The following is a 21,972-nucleotide window of genomic DNA, read 5'->3' as shown; positions in this document are numbered from 1 at the left end:
TCGGTACCTGTGACTCTTGACTTTCACAATTTGGGAACATACATGTTTTCTTTTGGCTCTTAAAAAGGTACACACAGCTACCTTGAAGTCCAATAATTAGCCTCAATGGGTACATTATTGTGTGTGCAAGGGAAGGAACCAAATAATGCCATTTCATAATAGCAGAGAGAAAATACCCCATTTCCTCCAAGATTTTACCCCTCCTTTAATTAAAGTCATGTCTCAAGGTGCAGCGACAACATCAACAAATAAATGCCTCTATCCAAAAAGACATACCTTCATTACCTCAGTTAACTCTTTGACTGCCAAAAACGTTAAATAATGTTTAGTAAAATCCTATGGGGGAGTGCCAAAGACGTTAAAAGACGTTTGTTTCAAAACAGAGGTGAAACTAACCATTTTCTATTGTGGATTACTGAAAAACGGAATAAGGTAGAAACAAACTTTTTTTTTCTGATGAAAGATGAGAGTCCAATCTTTTTTTGGTAGTATGTGTGTTTCCATAGTCCAAACACATACTTTTCTATGGACCTTGAAAGATCAGTCAAAATGCTTAAAATCGGCTGGCACCCACGGCATCCCTTTTCTGAAAACGTCTGGCAGTCAAAGAGTTAACACACAGACGTTAAATAAATTGATTGCTGAGCCAATTTGAATTTTTTTGCTAACTAAAACAGCAGCGCATTCCAAAGCATTTAACAAGCCTCTCGAATTAATTGAATGGATGGATGCATTAGTGTGGCTGTACAGGGAAATAAATTGAGTTCTACTGCAGCACTTTTTCTGAAAACTGCAATTCAATTTGCCCCCTATAGTAAAAGTGCTAACAAATACTTCCATCATCTCCATTCAAATGAACATTAAAGTTGTCTGCTGATCATATTTGAACTTGGCTGCTAACCAAAACAGCAGCATATACTGACGCATGTACAGAGTATAATTGAAGTGCAGAGACAATTGCCACACTGGCCACAATTTACAAATAACTTTAGAAAAAGAGCAACGCATCCAGTTTTATCTCGATATGTGATATGGTATATTTCCTTCATTTACAAACCACGCCATTGGCCGCATGATTTGATTTTATTGAATCATAATCAAAACACATAAACATGTTGTGCCAAGTTGTGTGCAGCAGGGTGCACGCTCAGAATTCACGCGCTCTCTCTCACGAAGAGGAATCCTTCCCTTCGAGGGAGGGGGGGTCAGGTTTGCTTATTTTGATCTAATACACTGGAATTGACCCATCGTGCACGCGCCTTTCGTGTGGGAATGCAGCTTGGATGCGCGCGACCGGGACAAAGACCTCGTGCACAGCGTGTAATTCATTCAAACGTTGTTATTGTTTTTTTGTTAATTGTTGTTTTTTTTTTGTGTGTGTGTGATGTATGTATTTCTCTCTGTGTGTGCGTGCAGACAGATGCTCTCCACACGCCCGCGCACGCCGCGATCGTGGTGCCTTGAATGGGAAGAAGAGCCGGCGGATGTCGGAACAACAACAAGAAAAAAATGCTTACCTAAAAAGCGCAGCGGGGGGATGCTGAGGGTCGTCCGGCGGGAGATGGTGGAGGTGGTTCGGTTTTGCCTCCGCAGATACCTGCGAGCAGAGCCGAGGGTCCGCGTTGTCTGTCTGTCACATAGTTGCTGCTGGTAATGCTGGACCCTTTCGACTCTTTTTTTTTCTCTTTTTTTTTTGGGCAAGCACATCTGAGTGAGTGGGGCGGAGCTGCTGAGGAGCTGCACAAAGCTACACGGGGGGTGGGGGGGGCGGAGTTACGGCGGGTGTTAAAGCAGACAGTTAGGAAAATATAGTATAAAGTTGTACTCGGAACCATACTGGGTTTATATTTCATCAGCATTTTTTTGATGTATTCAAGGACCTAAGCTATTATTCACTGTTTTAAAATAACCGTGAATGTAAAGTATTTAATACTGGAGGAATGTAATATGTTCTGACCTAATAAAGTGCTTTCACACTGTCTTCAACACTACCAACTACAGTACTATTCAGAACATGCAGACGTGCGTATGGGTGGCGTAAACCAACACTGGTTGCTTATTGGGCTAGCAGTTTGGTCATTGCTGCAAAGTGGCTAATATTACACAGCTTGAAATGGCAAAATCAATGACACATGCTAACAATTGCTAACCTAGTTGCCAGTCTCCATTTTGCCGCAGCTGCCCACTTTCTAGCTTTTCTCGGATAAAATGTGTTTCTAATGTAAAAGTAAACAGGAAAGCTGAGTGGTCGGTGCTCCTGCATGTATTGTTTGTTAATTTGTCATATTCTGAATGATGCGTTTAATGCAGCTTGTTTTTGACAGTGGCATGATGTCACATGTGCTCCAAATCTCCCCCAAAAGATTGTGTTTCCCGCACTATTTTCAGTTAATGCAGTGTTGAGTTATATTCCTCTGAATATTATATTTTCATTGTCTAAGTGGGTCAAAGGAAAGTTGTTTTGTTGTTTGTGAGCTTTGGCAGTGTCTGGCCATGAATGTATAGCAGGGCCCGAATGTCCCGGCCTATTTTCTTCAGCAGAACTTGGCAGCATACAAGATGGAAGACATGATTGAACTCTGAATTGACCGCAATCCAGTCTGGTCGCACACAAGAAGTACCCCTAGACCATTAAACCCTCCTGCCCAACACCCCCCCCCCTCGCCCCCTCGCCTGCCTGTTTGTTTTCGCACGGCCCACTTGTCACCTCGAAACTTTTTCTCGTGTCTTTTCTTTTTTTTAGTGCCCCTTATCACTCATTTCCACAATTTTCAGCTTTTTACATTTTAAATGAGTTGTTGTTCTTGCGTTGCTGTAATTTCGATTCACGTTGACATCACAGCATACCAATATTGTTTACCTTCATAGCAGCCCACCTCATGCTTGTGTCTGAATTTTGAGATTAAGACTCCAACATTATTCACGGAGAAATTCCCAGCTAATAACAGCTAATCTGATAGACTTTAAAAACAACAAAAAAAGGCTAGCTAGCAAGAACAGCAATGATGACAGTATAAACATTCAACTAATCAACTGTGAAGGGAAAAAAACCACACATTTTAAACCATTTTAATATTTCTTATACAAACAAGCAAACCATTTAAATACAGTATAAGCGACCTCCCAAATAAATATTTCACCACCAATACTTGATTCTCTAGCTCTTGCTAAGATAATAATATTGCTAAACTGGACAGATAACAAGCCACCGATATTAATCAAACGTTAAATATTATCATAGATTACATTGCATGAGAGAAAATACCAGTAAAATTGCTTCAAATGTTTATGTGCAGCTTATTTAACCTTCGCAATTGAATACACTGAAAATGTCCATTTAAAATTATGTAAAAACTACAAACCCTTTAGATATGAACCGCAATCCTGATAATAGTATACGCTTCACAAATGAAAGACGATTTACAGCGAAACAATGATGGGACAGCCTTTGAGAATAGCCGGCTTAATTTACGCAACTAATGAAGTGATGGCATGGATGTCAACGCTATAATTAAGTGTTGCAAAGCAAATGTCGATTGCTTGACCTTGCCATTATCATATGAAACCAGGTAGTGGCTTATTAAGCTCCGATGTTCACCATCATTTGACATTCGGCTTTAGAGCAGGCATAAATTACTTACAAATATGCTAATTGGAGTCATGCAGTTTTATAACACAAGATCGAGCACAGTTTTTAGTGAGTGACTAGTGAGTTTATCATTTGGGCTGACTTTGATGATTGTTTTGCATTCAACATAACATACAATACATTCCGTATGCTTTATGTTTTGGTGATTACACCATTATGGTCTTGCCTAGAGTTAACCGGAATAGGCTCCATTTGAACTCTATTGCTAACCAAAACAGCCGCAACCTGCTGTTGTATAAAGACACCGTGTGTTACAAACGATTAACGGTCCTATTAATTCCACAGGCATTTGATATCTCCCCATTGTTGTGTTTTACCCTATAAAAAAAAAACATAGAAAATCTACTTAATCTAGCTACAATTTGCAGCCACTTAAATTAGGTAGATTTGAATCAATTCAATGAATGAATTCCAACAGCTATTAAATACTGTGTAAATTGAGCAATTTACCTCAATAATGTGTTGCTAGTATTCTTTAAATTCCAAAATGTACAAAAATATAAAGCTCCCCTTTAAAATTTAGAATGTAGAATTTAGTGTCATCTAGTGGTGAACTAATAGAATGCATGGACCTAAATTCAATGCACGTGCATTTTGAAGTACGGTGCCTCAGAAAGACCACATTTCATAAGCCGAGCGAGAGAGCAAGCAGGCAGCCTGGCTAACAGGAGCTAGCAGCAAGTAAGAGTGGCTAGCAAGAACCCTCTGAAGTGGCTAACAAGACTGGCTAGCGGGAGAAGCTAGCAAAAGTTAGCGAGAGCAAATGGGGAGACAAGCGGTGAGAGCCCAAATCATGGGACTCAGTGACGGCCACCCAGCTGTGGAAGGTAAGCGTCGGTTGACCCATTGGGTCTGACACTAGCTGCAAGCACCATCAGAGGCTAACTACATTTGTGAAGTTCTTCTCCTTCGGGTATGGAAACAAAAGATGTTAGCCTCCTGTAAGGCGCGACCTATGTAATAATTAGCGATTACTAGACCTTTGATTATATAAAAAATGTACGTTGATGTGAAATAACAATTTTTTAAATATATTATTGAAATTAATAGTGGCTTCCTTAAAAATGAATGAATTATCAGTTCACCACTAGATGGCACTAAATACTACACACTGTTGATAAATCCTTCTCTCATATTCACTTGAGTAAATAAATCCTATGGCATTAAAACTGTATTCATCTGGGGGCCCCAATATGATGCCTGCGTGTTCCAGGTTGCCCCCAGGGACCACATGAGTTAGCCTGCGGGCCTGTTCTAAAAAAAAGCTCACCAGTAATGAGACATTGTGATTACCTAGAAAGTGATCATTTTGCCTACCTTGTTAAATAATTGTTTAAAAGTATTAACATAAGTGTCTTCACACAGATGAGTATTATTAACTATTAAAAATAACATAATTAAAGGCAATGTGGTCAGTTTTGTCAATTCAGAAGTTGTCTTTTGTGACTCCATTTAATCAAATTAAAAATGGTCCCCTGTCCTGACGGACATGACACAAGAGTGTCCATTTGGTGTGAGGGTAAGACGGTGCCGCCACTGCAGCTGAGTTTTGTGCAATTGTAGTGTGTGTCTGTTTGATTCGCTCCCGTTAATTGCCTCATCAGTAAACGTCAAACGTTCAAATGAGTGCGCTATCTCGATTTATTCAGTTGTTTGCGCTCCATCAGGCGCGGGCGGCTGTAATTTGCAATTACTGCCGCACGGCCGTGCGCGCCCGTCAACAATAAATCGGCTTGCAAAACAGTTTTAAGGCCTCGTTTGTGAACTGTAAGACCAAAGTGGAAAGTCAGTTTGCATTTGAGTTTGCAATGAGAAGCAATCTTGTGCTCCATTGTGACTTTTGTGATGTTTTTAGTAGCTATCCCCACTCGAGCACAACTGTCAGTGTTAGTGTAATGTTTTTGTTTGTGGTTTGTGTTTATATGACCCATAATGCATCTGCTCAGGGCAGTTGAAACACTGATTGACTAGATACTTGTAGTAACTGCTTTTAGAGCTGTGGCAAGATGCGTGGCTACCAGGCAGAAGCAAAATGTAACACTGCAGCAAATTGGACACTATAGAATAAAAAAAATCTGCATCCAGAGCTAACGCATAGGGATAGTAATAACTTATTAATAACTGAGTAATAACAAAAACAATTAGCAAAAGTGCGGAAAATAATTCTGTCATTGACGGCTATAGACGTCAAAAATTCATTTGATCAATTTCTATTAGTTTCACATTTTTTTCCACTTTTGTCAACAAGAGTATAAAAACCTAAAAAAACATGTATTGTACATTTAAAACAGATATGAAATTCTTGATTAATCTTGAGTTAACTAGTGAAGTCATGTGATTAATTAAAATTAAAAAAATAATAATAATCGCCTGATGTCCCTAATATAAAAGAAAAGGAAAGATGATTAAAAATTAGGGGTGTCAGATGATTACATTTTTTAATTATAATTAATCGCATGACTTCAAAAGTTGACTCACGATTAATCACAAATTTTATATCCGTTCTAAATGTATAATAAAAAAAAATCTAGGTTGTCACACTAAAAAAAAGGGAGGATAATCCTTAAAAGGAGTCAGCGGTGCCTCAGTGCTGAACGCTTTGATACATCCCTTTGGAAAAATAACTGGCACTGAGGCCAGAGCAGAGCGGATAGAAATGTGTTTGCTTCCATTTTGTACCAAATTCTGTACATTCCCCATCCACCTTATTTGGTTCTCCTACACCAGTGATTCTCAAAGTCTAATAATATTCAATTTGTTAGACTAAAACCTTTGCATGTTTTTCATGAACACTTAGACTTACTACACTACTGCATTTTAATGTTGGTCATGTTGGTGCTACTTGGAGAGTATGTTTTTTTTTTAGGTAGTACTTGTAAAAACTTTGAGAACCACTGATATGTAATGAATGAATTCTAATAAAATCAGTTTTTCAGAAGAAAATAATGCTCAGTTTTGACACAGAAACTGAGAGGTATTGATTTTAACATTGCTATATTTAGCAATTACCGATTTGAGAGGAGGGGCGAGCAGTTACGCACAGAAGAGGAGGAGCGACTCGAAAGGGACACTCCAAACTCGGGTGCCTTTTTGCTCTGTTGATTAACCAGTATTGCCCTAAAAAAATACAATTAGTGCCAGTGGATACTAGTTAGTCCCAAGGACAGCATGAGTAGGTCACATGAGTAGGCCTGTTCTAAAAATACCTCACCAGTTGTGACTTTTTAAGATACAAGGTCGTTGCTTGGACACATTTTTGTTTTACCTTGCGAGCAAAATTTTGAGATACCAGCGTCATATGGTGGCAGTGAGCACAACTCACTTTACAACAAGCAGCATTTTGGCCACTCCAGTTTGAACTCAGCATACACCAAAGATAATTAAATGTTGTGTATTCAAAACACTCACAAATCTGCCAGCTCAGCGCTTTTGAGAAACGGCATAGACGGACTAATGAATAGCAACCTATGATGTATTTTTTTTTTAACACAAATGGTGCAACACATATTGGCTGGCAACCAGTTCAGGGTGTACCCCGCCTACTGCCCGAAGCCAGCTGGGATAGGCTCCAGCACCCCGCGACCCTTGTGAGGAAAAAGCGGCCAAGAAAATGGATGGATGGATGGATGGTGCAACACATGTAAACAGATTCACAAGAACATATTCTTTATTCTCTGCATAGAATGACAAATAATACCTTGGCTTACTGAGGAGTTTTGAGTAATCTCATTAATTCTTTACATTGGAATTATGTAATTAGTGTATGTTTTGATGTAGAGCTAGTTTTATCATTAAAAACACATTGCAGACATTTTGGTTGTTAGACCCGTAACCTTACGTCCCGACCTTGAGACTCTCATCTGCCTGGTTGTTATGACAACACAAAGCATGTGAGAGTGATTATTTTGACAACTTAACCGTGTGTCAGGGCACGCTTAGCTTTTAACTCATTCACTGCCATTGATGACTATAGACGTCAAAAATTCATGTGAACTATTTCTATTAGTTTAACAATTTTTTTCATTTCATTTCATTTTTTATGAAAAACTAGAATTGTTTTATTGCACATTTATAACAGATATAAAATTATCATGCAATTAATTATGATTAAACGGCCCTTATTTTTAATATATATATATTTTTATTCGGCCCGTCAGGCGATTCAAATTTGTAATTATAATTGATCACATGACTTCACTAGTTAACTAACGATTAATCACAAATTTTATATCTGTTCTAAATTTACAAAAAAAAAAGAATCTAGGTTTTCATACTCTTGTTAGCAAAAGTGGATTTTTTTTTAAACTAATAGAAATAGTTCAAATGAATTTTTGACATCTATAGCCGTCAATGGCAGTGAATGAGTTAAAAAGGTCCTTTTTGTGTTTAGTTCAACTAACAATGAGGTAGTGATGAATATTGAACTGCCTTGGCACTGTAAGAGTGTTCGTAAAGCTCCTAATGACAAACAAGAAATCACAAAAACAAATCAGAAACCTGAAACATGGTCTGAGATGGGGTTTTTTTCAATTCAACTAAATTCGCTATAACATAGCGGTAACCCCCTCCTAAAACTCTCTCCCTCAAGCCTTTGATGAACACTTGACTGGGTCGCTTATCATCCCTCTGCAGGTGCTTGTCACTCAAGCACTTTTCATTACGCCGCAGCATTTTAGTAGTGCCAAAATGTAGGGAAGCCACCAGCTGTGTGAGAAGTTTATCATGACAGAGGAATTATGGGAGTCGATCTGCTTCCATGACTCACTTGTTATTTTTCTACATTCAGTAGGTTGACAAGTAGTTTCATCAAGCTATGACTTTAATCATTTAGTTGATTGCATGGGTTAGAAAATGGTACAATGTCAGATATGTTTTGGGTTATGTGTTTTTTTTTTTACTTTGAACTTTTTCATTATTTTCATAGGCAGAGATTATGACCACTTTCAAAAGTCAGGTGGTAACAAACATACTGGTGAGACTTAACAATGTGTTTTGATTTTCCTACTTCTAGAAAATGATTTTTGTCCAAACCCATCCCTACAGGCAGGTCATAGGTCACCTACCAACATGCTTGTGCTCACCCCACCACCTCCCACTTTCGGCACAGATCTAAAAAATAAAAAATAAAAAAACTTTTTTCTTTAATTTTTTTTTGATTATCATAGTAGCTATTAAATATTATTACTGATGTTTATCACAAAAATATTTATATATTATATAAAAAAAAAATTCTCACCCATCTGATTATATGCTAATTAGTTGTCGCCAGCCAGTCTCACTCAAGCTGCAAGCCCATCCCTACAGGCAGGTCATAAGTCACCTACCAACATGCTTGTGCTGCCCCCCCCCCCCCCCACACACACACACACACACACCTCTCACTTTCAGCACAGATCTAAAAAATAAAAAAATAAAAAAACTTTTTATTAAATTCTCTTTTATATGATCATAGTAGCTATTAATTCTTATTACTGATGTTTGTCACCAAAATATTTATATATTATATCAAAAAATCAATAAATTCCTCACCCATCTGATGCTATGCTAATATTTGTCGCCAGCCAGTCTCACTCAAGCAGCAAACCCATCCCTACAGGCAGGTTATAGGTCACCTACCAACATGCTTGTGCACCCCCCCCCGCCCCCCCCCATCTCTCACTTTCGGCATAGATCTAAAAAATAAAAAATAAAAAAACTTTTTATTAAATTCTCTTTTATATGATCATAGTAGCTATTAATTATTATTACTGATGTTTGTCACCAAAATATTTATATATTATATCAAAAAATCAATAAATTCCTCACCCATCTGATGCTATGCTAATAGTTGTCGCCAGCCAGTCTCACTCAAGCAGCAAACCCTTCCCTACAGGCAGGTTATAGGTCACCTACCAACATGCTTGTGCACCCCCCCCCCACCTCTCACTTTCGGCATAGATCTAAAAAATAAAAAAAAATTTTATTAAATTTTCTTTTATATGATCATAGTAGCTATTAAATATTATTACTGATGTTTGTCACCAAAATATTTATATATTATATCAAAAAATCAATAAATTCCTCACCCATCTGATGCTATGCTAATAGTTGTCGCCAGTCAGTCTCACTCAAGCCAGCAACCCAGCTCTCATCGTGTCTACCTGTATAATCATCGGAGGCGCATGACAGCGCCGTCAAAACCTTGTGACGCAGACAAAACCGTATCTGAACATCTGTCCGTTTCTCACACCGGGCCGCTTTGTTGTGTCTCTCAACTAATTGACGGCCATTAGTAACCCTCGAGAGTGTGACGGTCTCCATAGTGACGGCGATGCACACGGGCGTTTCAGGTCTTATCTCGGCCGTTGCGTGCCATCTGTTTGTCCTGATTGCACAGTCGTGACTGATTTCCAAATGGTCCGAGTCGACATAATGGGCTCATTCACGTCGACTGGTTTATCTTAGTGTTTATTTATATGCATGTGTGTGTGTGCGTGAGTGTGTTTGTGATGCCACCAGGGTATCAATGATGGAGAGGAGGGGGGTGATAATAACCATAGAACTGGAAATGATTTTGGCATAGAAAAACTTCTTGCTGTTCAGTACAATTAGAGTGATTTAAATTACTACATACATTAATACTGGTAAACTTTTTTGCCATGGGGAAAGCATCATGTTCCTTCAAAAGAGGAATAGTTTTGCTTTTTCTGGTTTCTTTCTATTTGCTTGACCAGGAGCTTTCAAACTGAAGTCCGGGGACTTCTAGAGGTCCATGACCCATAGCTTAAGGGGGTCCCAAAAAATGTTTATTCATTTTAAAAAGTTCCATACCTACATATGAGGACCAACAACCATAGAACAAATACAATAAACCAATTACATCTCAGTATCTTAGAATTTGGACATATAAACGCTCTGATTTTTCATGAGTATAATGTTTGGAGAATTTTTCAGGGGGGGGGGGGGAATGGTGTAATATTGAATACTATTTTTTAGAGAATAAAAGTATAGTGTCCAAAATCAATCAATGAATAAATAAATAAACTAATATTACTACAATAATATTATATTTTTAAAATTCACTTGTTAATATGACTTGCTTCCCTCTTTGAAGTTTCACTTCATTACCAATTACATTGCGACTTTATTTAAAAAATTAAAAAAATAAATAAAAAAAAAACTTCATGTTATGTGTTTTCTTGAAAAATCTCATAACAATGCAGCATTATGATCTGAAAGATAGGATTCTTGAACCTAGGCGTCTTTTAAATGTCTATGGCATTGAGGGGTAGACAAGGAAATTATGTTTATTTGCCATCAGGATTATGAGGGAGGTCCTTAGAAAAACATGCATGTTGCATTTAGTTATAAGGTTAATTAAAACATCACCAACAGTCAATAAAATTGTTATGATGGTGACTCAAATAAATTCACTTCATATTATGTCCTATGGGAAAAGTTGACAGCAATGTGAAATTAACATCTGTTGATGTAAAAGCAAATATATATCTTCCTGTTAGCAATATGGACAATTTGACAATCTCATTTATTAGAATGCACAGGATCGCAGTTGAGTCCATAAAGGCTTAGAAACAATATGCAGGAAAATATGGATTTAATAAAACTCACAGCTGTAGCTTTTGACCTGCTCTGCACTTCATCTGCTCCTCCAGCTTGTGACTGGATGGAACCATCCCGGGACGCACAACGCATATAGCATGGGGGGGTTACATCGGTTACATCATCATCCCAAAACACTATATGAGCATTTTAGTGAGCAAGTACAGTCTGACGAGCTGCTGGTGCTTCCTCAATGTTATTTTGTACACCAATGAATCAGTTTTCATTTCTAAATGAAATTGATTACTTAACTCATTTAGTCCCAGCCATTTTCACAGAAGCAATCCCCTTCACTCCCGGCCGGCTGTTTTACTGGCTTTTGACTGATTTTGCAAAGCCCACAGAATATTGTGTTCTATTGCTATAAAAACATGGAACCTACCAAAAAAAGATTAAAGTCTCTTCTTTCATCAGGAAAAAAAAGTATATTTGTATCTGTTTACCTTTTGCAGAAATTAGCATTAGAATATAGCTAAGTTTCATCATTATTCACAAATCAAGAGGGGTTTTTTTCAACATGGCCTTGGTTTATCTCTTTTGCTCTGCTGCCACCTGCTGGCTATTTGTGTAATAACTACCATTTTTTCAACCGTTCTTTGCAGTTGAGAGGCTGCATCAAAGCCTTCTGTATGCTCTAGCATTAAAAAAAAGAAATACAGAAAAACCTGTAAATACGTCTTTGGGACACTTCAAACATTTTAAATAGAAGATATTTTTACGCTTTTGGGAGCAAATGAGTTCTTTTTTTTTTGCCATCAAAATTAAATCTGACAATACCCATAATAGTATTTTTAGATTTGTTCAAATTCAAGTCAAAGTATTTTGATTGGCTGATCAAGTTTCCACGCCTTCTCCAGTCCTAATTTGAATCACCGTCAGAGATTTGCTGGTTGCTTTGTTGTTAGGGATGTAACGATAACAGCAATATTGCGACATTAAAATTGCCATAAAATCCGTCGTCTTCATGTCACAATATTAAATATTATCCGTTAAAAAGGTGTGGTTGTATTCCATTTGTGCAGTTCCATCACCCTCTGTTGGTTAGTTATTAGTGCAGTTTAATTTTAATTAGGCATGTTTAGGCCACCTTCGTTTAAGACCCACACGAATGGCCAGTTTGAACATGTTTGAAATTGACACAAATCGATTCACGTGTGCGTACATAACAAGTGCATCAAAATGAGCAATTCTTTGCCGCACATGATGTCCAGTGATGGTAGCTGGATGTTATCAAGGTTGGTGCCGCCATCTAGTGGTGGGGGTCTGACACACACTTGTATATCAAATGTTTGCTTTTAAGTCAAGACAAACAAAAAAAAGCCCAAGTGGCGGATCGTATCTAAAAAAAAAATCACAAGTGAAGTCAATTCTATCTCAAGGCTTCAACGTACTTCGCATGGAAAAAATTGTTCAATTGTTCAATACTGGATTGTGTTCAACCTTTGAGGTTGTACGTTATGAAATTGATACCTGAGGTTAGCCTCCTGGGGAATGTGGCAATTAATTAGATGTGTTGTTTGTATCTATTTGTGCAAAAAAAATTCTTGGTAAGTGCTTGTTATTTCCTGAGAGATAGCGCCACCAAACCTTTAACCTTTTGTCACTGCAAACCCTCCCTCGTTCTCATATCTGCCAAATTTCAGGTTGTCATTTACTTTCAAATGAGACGTTCATAAATCCTCTCAGACTTCACCCGTCATTGGATGGCATCCTCACACTGCCTGACTCTTTTGTTCTATTTTGATCTTCATCTCTCATTTTCTGCTCGTAATCTGCTTTTCTTTTTTTTATCCACCTAATAGAATCCGCTAATGATGCCGTGAGATAAGCTTCCTTCTCTAATTCTGTTTATACAACTGCAGCAGTGACTTGTAACTGGTGTGTATTACAACCTGATCAAAATAAAATGAAAGCAATATGTGTCTGCTGGCGTTGCACTTTTGCAGGCCTTCCTTGTGTCTTTTCTTTGATACTGGAAAAGACAAAAGTCTGCGTGCCGGCCCTTTAAGAACATCGCCTCCCCGGGCAGACGAGGCTCCGTCTGGTCCTCCATTATATCGCCGCATCTGCCATGCGCCAGCTTGGAACTGGGTTGTTTCCATGGTGACCGCATATTTGATGGACAGGTCGGTGTATGACGCCCGGGATGCCGAGCTTGTGTGCACATTCCGCGCAAAATGAATACACGCTCTCGTTTTGACTAATCGGCTGTGAAAAGAACATTTATTCACATTTAGCGACTTTAATGGAGCTGATTGTGTGCTGTGTGTCTTTTAGTCTGTTGTTATGTAATCCACTGCCACTTAATTTACAGTCAAGGTTCCTTACGACTTTTAAATACGACTTTTAAATACGAGTGAAGTGTGTCATTGCATAACGAGCGGTAGTGACGTTTGCACATTTAAAACATTTTTTTTTTTAATGATGATTCATTTTCGGCATGGAAAAGAAGTCCCAGATTCCACATTGACACTGATATGGTATATGTTTTGATTTGGTTTGCTTTTACTTCTTTTCATTGATCTTTGTGGCTCTAAAGAGAAGTTATTTGAAGTATTTTGCAAATTCAATAATAATCACAATACAGTGATTGTGGAATTTCAACCCTCAACTATTTGAGGACTCTCTTGAGTATTTTTGGACTCTGTAACGCTAATATGTCACATGATGATGCCAAAGCTCTGGCTAATAAGAAATTAGTTATCTTCTGGCATTGAGGAGCTGAGATTAACCTGAGTTATTAGCGGAAGTTGCCGCGTGTGTATGTTTTTGTTCTACTGGTTGAATATTTAAAAGCTAAGGTTAAGAAACAACAGAGGTCTTTGTCATGTTTGATAATTGATATTTTTTGTGAACTGAAAAGCAGAAGCAAACACTGAAAAACAGGACATCGGGGTAACGAACAGGGATGTGTGGTCAGGGTTAGGCAGTGTTGCAGCTTTTGGATTTATGTACTTTTTGGATTGATTTCATTTTGTCAATAAGGTTCTATTTAAATCATTTCTTGTACAGTAAACTAGAAACAAGGAGATCAAGTACACTATTTTTCCACATGGGGCCAGGTAGCTTTGAATGTTTTTTTTTCTTCCTCTTAATATATAAATCCCCATTTCAAAACGGAATTTTCAGTTTACTTTTGTCATATGTGTCCACACAGAAAGGCCAGAGCTGAGATTCAAGCCCAGAACGTCAAAACTGTGAGGCAAACGTGCTCATCTTGCCAACAACTTGGTTTATGAAACAAAATCATGAACATCTGCTCCATACTCTTCACTCTTTATCAAAACAATGTGAGTGGCAGAGCAGCCAAATGTCAGAAACACGACATTATGAAACATATTTTCAGTGGACTTTGCCGTGTGGACAATGGACTGTGAACAACGGTGAGATGCAAATGATTTGGATAGACGTGCGTGCGTGTATGTCGCCAGTCGCTGTACAGTATTTGAGTGCGGTCAGATTCGCATCGACAGGTTACATCCCAACCGTCTGTTTACACTGCAGTGACATTGGCTGATATCCAATACTGTATTCAACTGTGAGATATATTGATATTTTCGACCATGTCATATCGGATACACATCTGTTAGCTTTTTATTCAAACACTATTTATCTTTTGTTTTTTTTAAGGAAAGAAGGGTTGATCATGATGGCGTTTAAGTGTGTTTAGCGTGGTGGAATTTCTGAAATGATGATATAATTACTTGCCATTGACGGCTATTGATGTCAAAAATTAATTTTAACTATTTCTATTAGTTTTTTAAAAGAATCCACTTTTGCTAACAAGAGTATGAAAACCTAGATTTATTTTATTTTTTTAATTTAGAACAGATATAAAATGTGTGATTAATCGTTAGTTAACTAGTGAAGTCATGTGATTAATTATAATTAAAAATTGGAATCGTCTGACGGGCCGAATTAAAAAATATCTATATTAAAAATAAGGGGTGTTTAATCGTAATTAATCGCATGATAATTTTATATCTGTTATAAATGTGCAATAAAACAATTCTAGGTTTTCATAAAAAATGAGATGAAATGAAAAAATGTTAAACTAATAGAAATAGTTCACATGAATTTTTGAGTCTATCATCAATGCCAGTGAATGAGTTAAAAGCTAAGCGTGCCCTGACACACGGTTATGTTGTCAAAACAATCACTCTCACATGCTTTGTGTTGTCTTAACAACTAGGCAGATGAGAGTCTCAAGGTCGGGACGTAAGGTTATGGGTCTAACAACCAAAATGTCTGCAATGTGTTGTTAATGATAAAACTAGCTCTACATCAAAACATACAGCAATTACATAATTCCAATGTAAAGAATTAATAAGATTACGCAAAACTCCTCAGTAAGCCTAAGTATTATTTGTCGTTCTATGCAGACAATAAAGAATATGTTCTTGTGAATCTGTCTACATGTGTTGCACCATTTGTGTTAAAAAAAATAAAATATAAAATACATCATGGGTTGCTATTCATTAGTCCGTCTATGGCGTTTCTCAAAAGCGCTGAGCTGGCAAATTTGTGAGTGTTTTGAACACACAACATTTAATTCTCTTTGGTGTATGTTCAGTTTGACTGTGAACTCAAACTGGGGTGGCCAAAATGCTGCTTGTTGTAAAGTGAGTTGTGCTCACTGCCACCATATGACGCTGGTATCGCAAATTTTTTCACTCGCAAGGTAAAACAAAAATGTGTCCAAGCAACGGCCTTGTATCTTAAAAAGTCACAACTGGTGAGGTATTTTTAGAACAGGCCTACTCATGTGACCTACTCATGCTGTCCTTGGGACTAACTAGTATCCACTGGCACTATTTATTTATTTATTTTTTTTATTTAGGGCAATACTGGTTAATCAACAGAGCAAAAAGGCACCCGTGTTTGGAGTGTCCCTTTCAAGTTGCTCCTCCTCTTCTGTGCGTAACTGCTCGCTCTTCCTCTCAAATCGGTAATTGCTAAATATAGCAATGTTAAAATCAATACCTCTCAGTTTCTGTGTCAAAACTGAGCATTATTTTCTTCTGAAAAACTGATTTTATTAGAATTCAGTCATTACATATCAGTGGTTCTCAAAGTTTTTACAAGTACTACCTAAAAAAAAACATACTCTCCAAGTAGCATCAACATGACCAACATTAAAATGCAGTAGTGTAGTAAGTCTAAGTGTTCATGAAAAACATGCAAAGGTTTTAGTCTAACAAATGGAATATTATTAGACTTTGAGAATCACTGGTGTAGGAGAACCAAATAAGGTGGATGGGGAATGTACAGAATTTGGTACAAAATGGATGCAAACACATTTCTATCCTCTGCTCTGCTCTGGCCTCAGTGCCAGTTATTTTTCCAAAGGGATGTATCAAAGCGTTCAGCACTGAGGCACCGCTGACTCCTTTTAAGGATTATCCTCTCTCATTTTCCACACAGCACATGAAAATCACAGTAACACCCCCCTTTTTTTTTCATTCGTCTAAAATAACAAGCTTAAACTCAAAAGGTGTAATTATCCAACGTGCTTCCTCTTTTGCTAGATGCCTGAAACTTTACACACACCTTCAGGTCACACAACCGCCATATGCTGTGCTGCCGCATTCGCACCAACTTGCAAGTCCTCCTTTTAAAATGATAAAATGGCATAGCTATCAAAATTGATAAAAGAGACACCATTTTCAAGTACTGTTAAAAGCAGATACAATTTTAATAAAATCCAAGTAAAAGCCTGACCTGCATTCCTTGAACAGAAGAATGTCGGACTCCCCTTATTGGAACACAATAATTGTGATTCTACCAAGTACAACAATTCGGTTTAGTTTTCCTCTGTATTGTATATAATTTGTTTACATTTACATTGTCATGCCATAAATGATTTTTTGGATCTGTTTATTGGGACACTGGCAGAAATGCAAAAATGATATGCCCATGGAGCAAATAAATGTGTTGCTGTATATTGATTGGGTACCATAATTACCAAAGTCAAATTCATGAGGCCATAATTCTGAATCGTAAAAAAAAAAAAAAAAAAAAAATAGCACTTATTTGGATAAAGTTAACACTTGTGTAAAGTCTTGTGATTAAGATTTTTTTTGTAAATTTATTAGAACAAAATCATAAAAATATACTACAAGAATTAAAACAAAGTAGTAATATTATGATTTAAACATCAAAATGCATTAACATGACATGTGCGGCCATAATGACCATTGAACCCAACATTATGAGATTTTGTAATCCAAGCTTCAAAATTCTGTTGCTTAACAAATGCAGAAAAGAGCCCCAACTCCCCTCTAGATATAATGAGGGATGTTGGAAGCTAAAGTGGAGGCCTGCATGGTAATGAGAAAGGCTTTCCTGCTTCTGCACAGACAGAAGGACTGAATTAGGATGGCAGAATTAGACATCGGGAGACAGTAATGGGACACATTTAGCTACGGTGCCCAGGAGGAAGACTGGAGGGGAATTTAGCTCAATATCTCAGGGGGGAAAAGAGGAGGGACGGAGGAGAGAGAAAAAAAATTACAATAATGAAGTGAGAACATTGTGTGTTATGTTTTAATTAACATGCTTGTAATTGTAGAATGAAAAACATTTACTTTTATGAAAATACAGTCAAATTATGAGATTATATATAAAGTCATAGGGAGGATTTACTAGGAAAAAAAATTGTAATTTAATGAGGATACATTTTCTGAGTTAAATATTAGACTTTTATTACAAGAAACGCGTAATACAGTACTCTCTTTGAAACATTTGTAATTTTACAAGAATGAAGTCATAGTCAAAGAAACCCTGATAGGTACAATTTGAAGCAAAAAATTATTTTTGAATTAAGTCAAGTTATTTTTGCATTTTTGATTTTATTTAACAAATTAAAGTTGAGAACTCACAAGAAAAAAACATTAGCTAAAAATGCTAATTTTATGAGAAAAAAATAATTATACTATGGGGGAAAATATGTAATTTTAGTATAATAAATTCCTAATATTACAGAAATAAATTTGTAGTTTATTATAATCATAGTATTATGAGATACTTTTCTTAAATGAACAAAAAACTAGGTTTTATCAAGGAAAGCACATTTTTTAAATTTAATTAGATGTTATTAAATTAATTAAATCAATTAATTTATAATTAATTAATTTCTTTCTTTATTTATTTTATTAATTAATTAATTATTAAATCAAATTTAATACTATGAAGAAGAAAAATTACGGGAGAAAATGTGTGTGGATAAAGTTGTGGCGCCACAAGAAAAAAAGATGAGGTCAAGTGTATTCTTTCAAATTTAGTGTAATAATGTGATGGGAAATATGTCGATTGACAAGATTCAAATTGTAGCATGAGAGGAAATAAATCTTTAACTTGAAAAAAAAGTGAGGATCTAATTTATGCATATAGGTAAAAAATTAAAAATAAATCCCAACTCATGCCAAAGTCGTGAAACAATGATGAAGTCAGATTATAACAATCAAGTCCAGATAATAAAAACTTGATTTCATAAAAAAATATATATATATATATTAATATTTTCTTGAGTGCATTATAAATTATCTCATGTTTGTGCTCATTCAAAGTGTTCAACGTGAAAACTAAAAAAGCAGTGCCTTTGTTTTATTGTGCAGCTCAAACCCTCCTCCAGATAAATACTAGTTGCAGTAACATGTAAGCAAAAAGCAAAATGATGTAAGACCATCTGTGCCCAACATTCAGCTGCCGAGTCCCGCCTTAACTCAACAACTCCTCAAATTTGAATCACAACAAGCCTTCACCCTTCAAGTTCCACAACAAAACCTTTTCCTTTTGTCCGCTTTGTTTCGGAGGCCACTCGGCACAGGGATGCGAAAAAAATTAGGATTATTTTAGACCAAAGTCACTTGCGCTGTGTTGCAAAAAAAGCCAAAGAACTTTCAGAACAACAAAATGCAATTGAACACTTCTTGTTTTTCCAACAGACTGAGAAGTTGTGTTATGCAATTAAATACTGGACATTATTATTGTTCGAAATAATCTAATCTGGTTCTCACTGTGATATTCAAAACACGGCAGAGTGTAGTTGAAGTTTCCCAAGGACATCAATATAACAAGCTCTAACCTACACCCATTACCATAGGGGAGGCCCATAGGGGGGCGGGCATTGTTTAAAAAATGAAAATTAAAAAATTATTATGATTATTTTTGTGTTGCCAAATACCACTGTTGAGTTGAAGGCAGCTGAACGGGGATGCTAAACTACACAAGGTAGAAATACAAAACATGGAACCAAATGTAGCTAAGGAAGTGGAAAAACAGAAGGCATGAAAACACAAGAGAAGCAGACATAAGTACAGTTCGCTGGCTAGAAAAGGACTGATGAAATACAAACATTGGTTGCAGTGGTGACAAGTCATTATCCGGCAGCTTCCACCAAGTTTAAATCCCAGATGGCAATAATTGCCAAGTGGTGCAATAGGGAAGCTCCGCCCACCAGCACTTCCAAGAAAAACATAAGCCAATCACAAGCCCATATGTACAGTAAACATGATAATTATTATTTCTACATTACAGTTAATGACTGTTTTAATGTCACTCTTGTTAAAATAATAATAATAATAATCTGGTGTAATTCCACTTTCAACCACTAGAAACAACACATTTATTTATTTTGAGACGTGTACATTTCAAAGAAGAAGAATGACAGGAAATACTGTAGTGTATGTTGTATCCTGTAATCCTGTTTTTTTTTTTTTTAGTGCTACAAAAAGCGACAGCTGTAAATCCCTTTTAAAATCTACTGCTGCATTTTGTGAGATGATAAATTTTCTAGTTTGGAAAAAGAAGATTTGTTTGCTAGTTTAAACATATAGAAGGATCGATTGGCTGTTACGCAAAGAGCATTGCTTGACAGCAGGATTCACAATCTTTTTGAAGCTGAGAGCTACCTCTTGACTGCTGATTAGTGCAAAGAGCTACCAGTTTGATACACACTTCTGAAATAACAATTCTGTTCAAATTACATTGAATCATATGTTATTATTATGATATGTTATAGGAAAAGATCGGCCACCTTGGCTAAGTCGACCACAAAAATTGGCTGACAAAATGTATGTCTTGAAATGGGGGCGGGCGATTTCCCAATTAATTGACAGGATCAATAATTCTAAATAGATTTGCTAGTGACAGCCGTTTTTATTTTACCAATTACAAACACGTTATTTCAAGAAATGTCTTCCATCGTTTACATTTTCAAGTGTTCACTTATGCAACATTCCTAGTAAATAACAATGCCTCACCATCGGTGAGCTATATTTGGTACAGGCCCATGTGCTACTCATATGGTCCAATTAGTATTTGATTACAAGGGTGGTCTAGACCCAATTCACAAAAAAATTGCCTTTCCATTTGAACTTTCATGCTACAGTATTTTATTCCTAACATTTCATTTTTCTTTTCATTTCAGTCTATTGTTTGACAGAGAGAATTGCAGTTCTTTTTTTTTAGGTCATTGCCCAAGAAAGACAGATGTAAATTCAATAACTGTACTCCGTGTATGTTTTTGTTCGATACAGTAAGAGTGAGCGAAGGTCAAGGCAACGTGTTGTCAACAAGAGGACGGCAAATGACGAAAGGTGCAACATGAGAACTCCTTTGGGTTTTTCTGTTTTTCTTCCTGCAGTCTGCCGTCTCATGACCTGAACACTTTGCGCCATTTTATATCTGCATTGACCTTGAGGAAAATACAGAAGGCTTAGGAGGGAAGTCGAGTCGCAGGAAAGCGCAGCTGGATGAAAAGAACATTCCCACAGGGTGCGCCTGATACACCTCCAGACTCAGCCGCCGCGGGGAGGAGGCCGAATACGCATTCTTGCGTGTAATTTTTTATTTTTTTTTAAACTCCCCCGCCACAACAACTGCCTTTCCTCTTGGTTGTCTCTTTACCCTGATGTGCGTGCATGCATGTATTTGTTACACGTCATTTGCACATCATGCTACAGTGGCTTTGAGGGGCAAAAAAAAAATCAGTGGAATGTTTTTCATGACAAAATATCCCAAACTTCCGTTCTGATAGGATGCTGATCAGCACAAAGTTTGCACAACTCATCAAAACCTGCTCTATGTGCGTGTGTGATAAGCAGGATTTAGGGAGACAAAGGACGTTTGAGTGTTGCTATTACTGTAATTGTATCCTACCCTAACAAGGTCCACATTATGTATAAAGTTGTAAAACAATAATATATATTTTTTTATGATATGGATTTTTATTGTTCTTGTTTTGTCAGAGTTTAGAACTGTGAGAATGTCCATTATCTGGAGGTAAAACGTTATTAAAAAAATGATGGATGGATATATAATTATTAACCTAAGAATTTAGATACATTACACAAACCATTTATGCACAAATTAAACAGCAGGGGACCCAGCATTGACACCTGAGGGACACCACAAACAACGGCAAGTACTGTATATCAGATTGATGTATAGACAGACGGACGGATAGATAGATAGATAGATAGATAGATAGATAGATAGATAGATAGATAGATAGATAGATAGATAGATAGATAGATAGATAGATAGATAGATAGATATGGATTTAGAATATGAGAATGAAAATGATGATAGCTAATAATGAGCACATCAATTTTATGATAATGTAATTTTATGATTTAAAAAAGTCCAAAATGGCGTCATGTGATGGAAATCAAGTCATCATATTATGAAGAGGGGAAAAACTTATGTTGTGATACTATTAT

At 36.8% G+C, this 21,972-nt stretch overlaps 1 protein-coding gene and 1 long non-coding RNA gene across 2 annotated transcripts in view; one reads left to right on the top strand and one right to left on the bottom strand.

Moving 5' to 3' along the window:
• The window catches only part of st6gal2a (ST6 beta-galactosamide alpha-2,6-sialyltranferase 2a), a 49,682-nt gene extending 47,956 nt beyond the window's left edge, over positions 1–1,726 (bottom strand). The window contains exon 1 of the mRNA XM_077579974.1: positions 1,518–1,726. The gene's annotated coding sequence lies outside the window, so the exon portion shown is untranslated. The remainder of the gene's footprint in view (positions 1–1,517) is intronic.
• A 2,571-nt stretch (positions 1,727–4,297) lies between these two features.
• LOC144060235 (uncharacterized) lies at positions 4,298–21,563 on the top strand. Its single transcript, XR_013295880.1, has 2 exons — positions 4,298–4,476; positions 20,788–21,563. It is a non-coding gene; the product is annotated as an uncharacterized LOC144060235 (long non-coding RNA).
• Positions 21,564–21,972: the final 409 nt, after the last annotated feature.

The sequence above is a fragment of the Vanacampus margaritifer genome, chromosome 11, assembly GCF_051991255.1.
Source record: "Vanacampus margaritifer isolate UIUO_Vmar chromosome 11, RoL_Vmar_1.0, whole genome shotgun sequence".
Classification (NCBI taxonomy): domain Eukaryota; kingdom Metazoa; phylum Chordata; class Actinopteri; order Syngnathiformes; family Syngnathidae; genus Vanacampus; species Vanacampus margaritifer.
The sequence above is the reverse complement of the archived record's forward strand: the minus strand, read 5'-3'. Positions and strand labels throughout refer to the sequence as shown.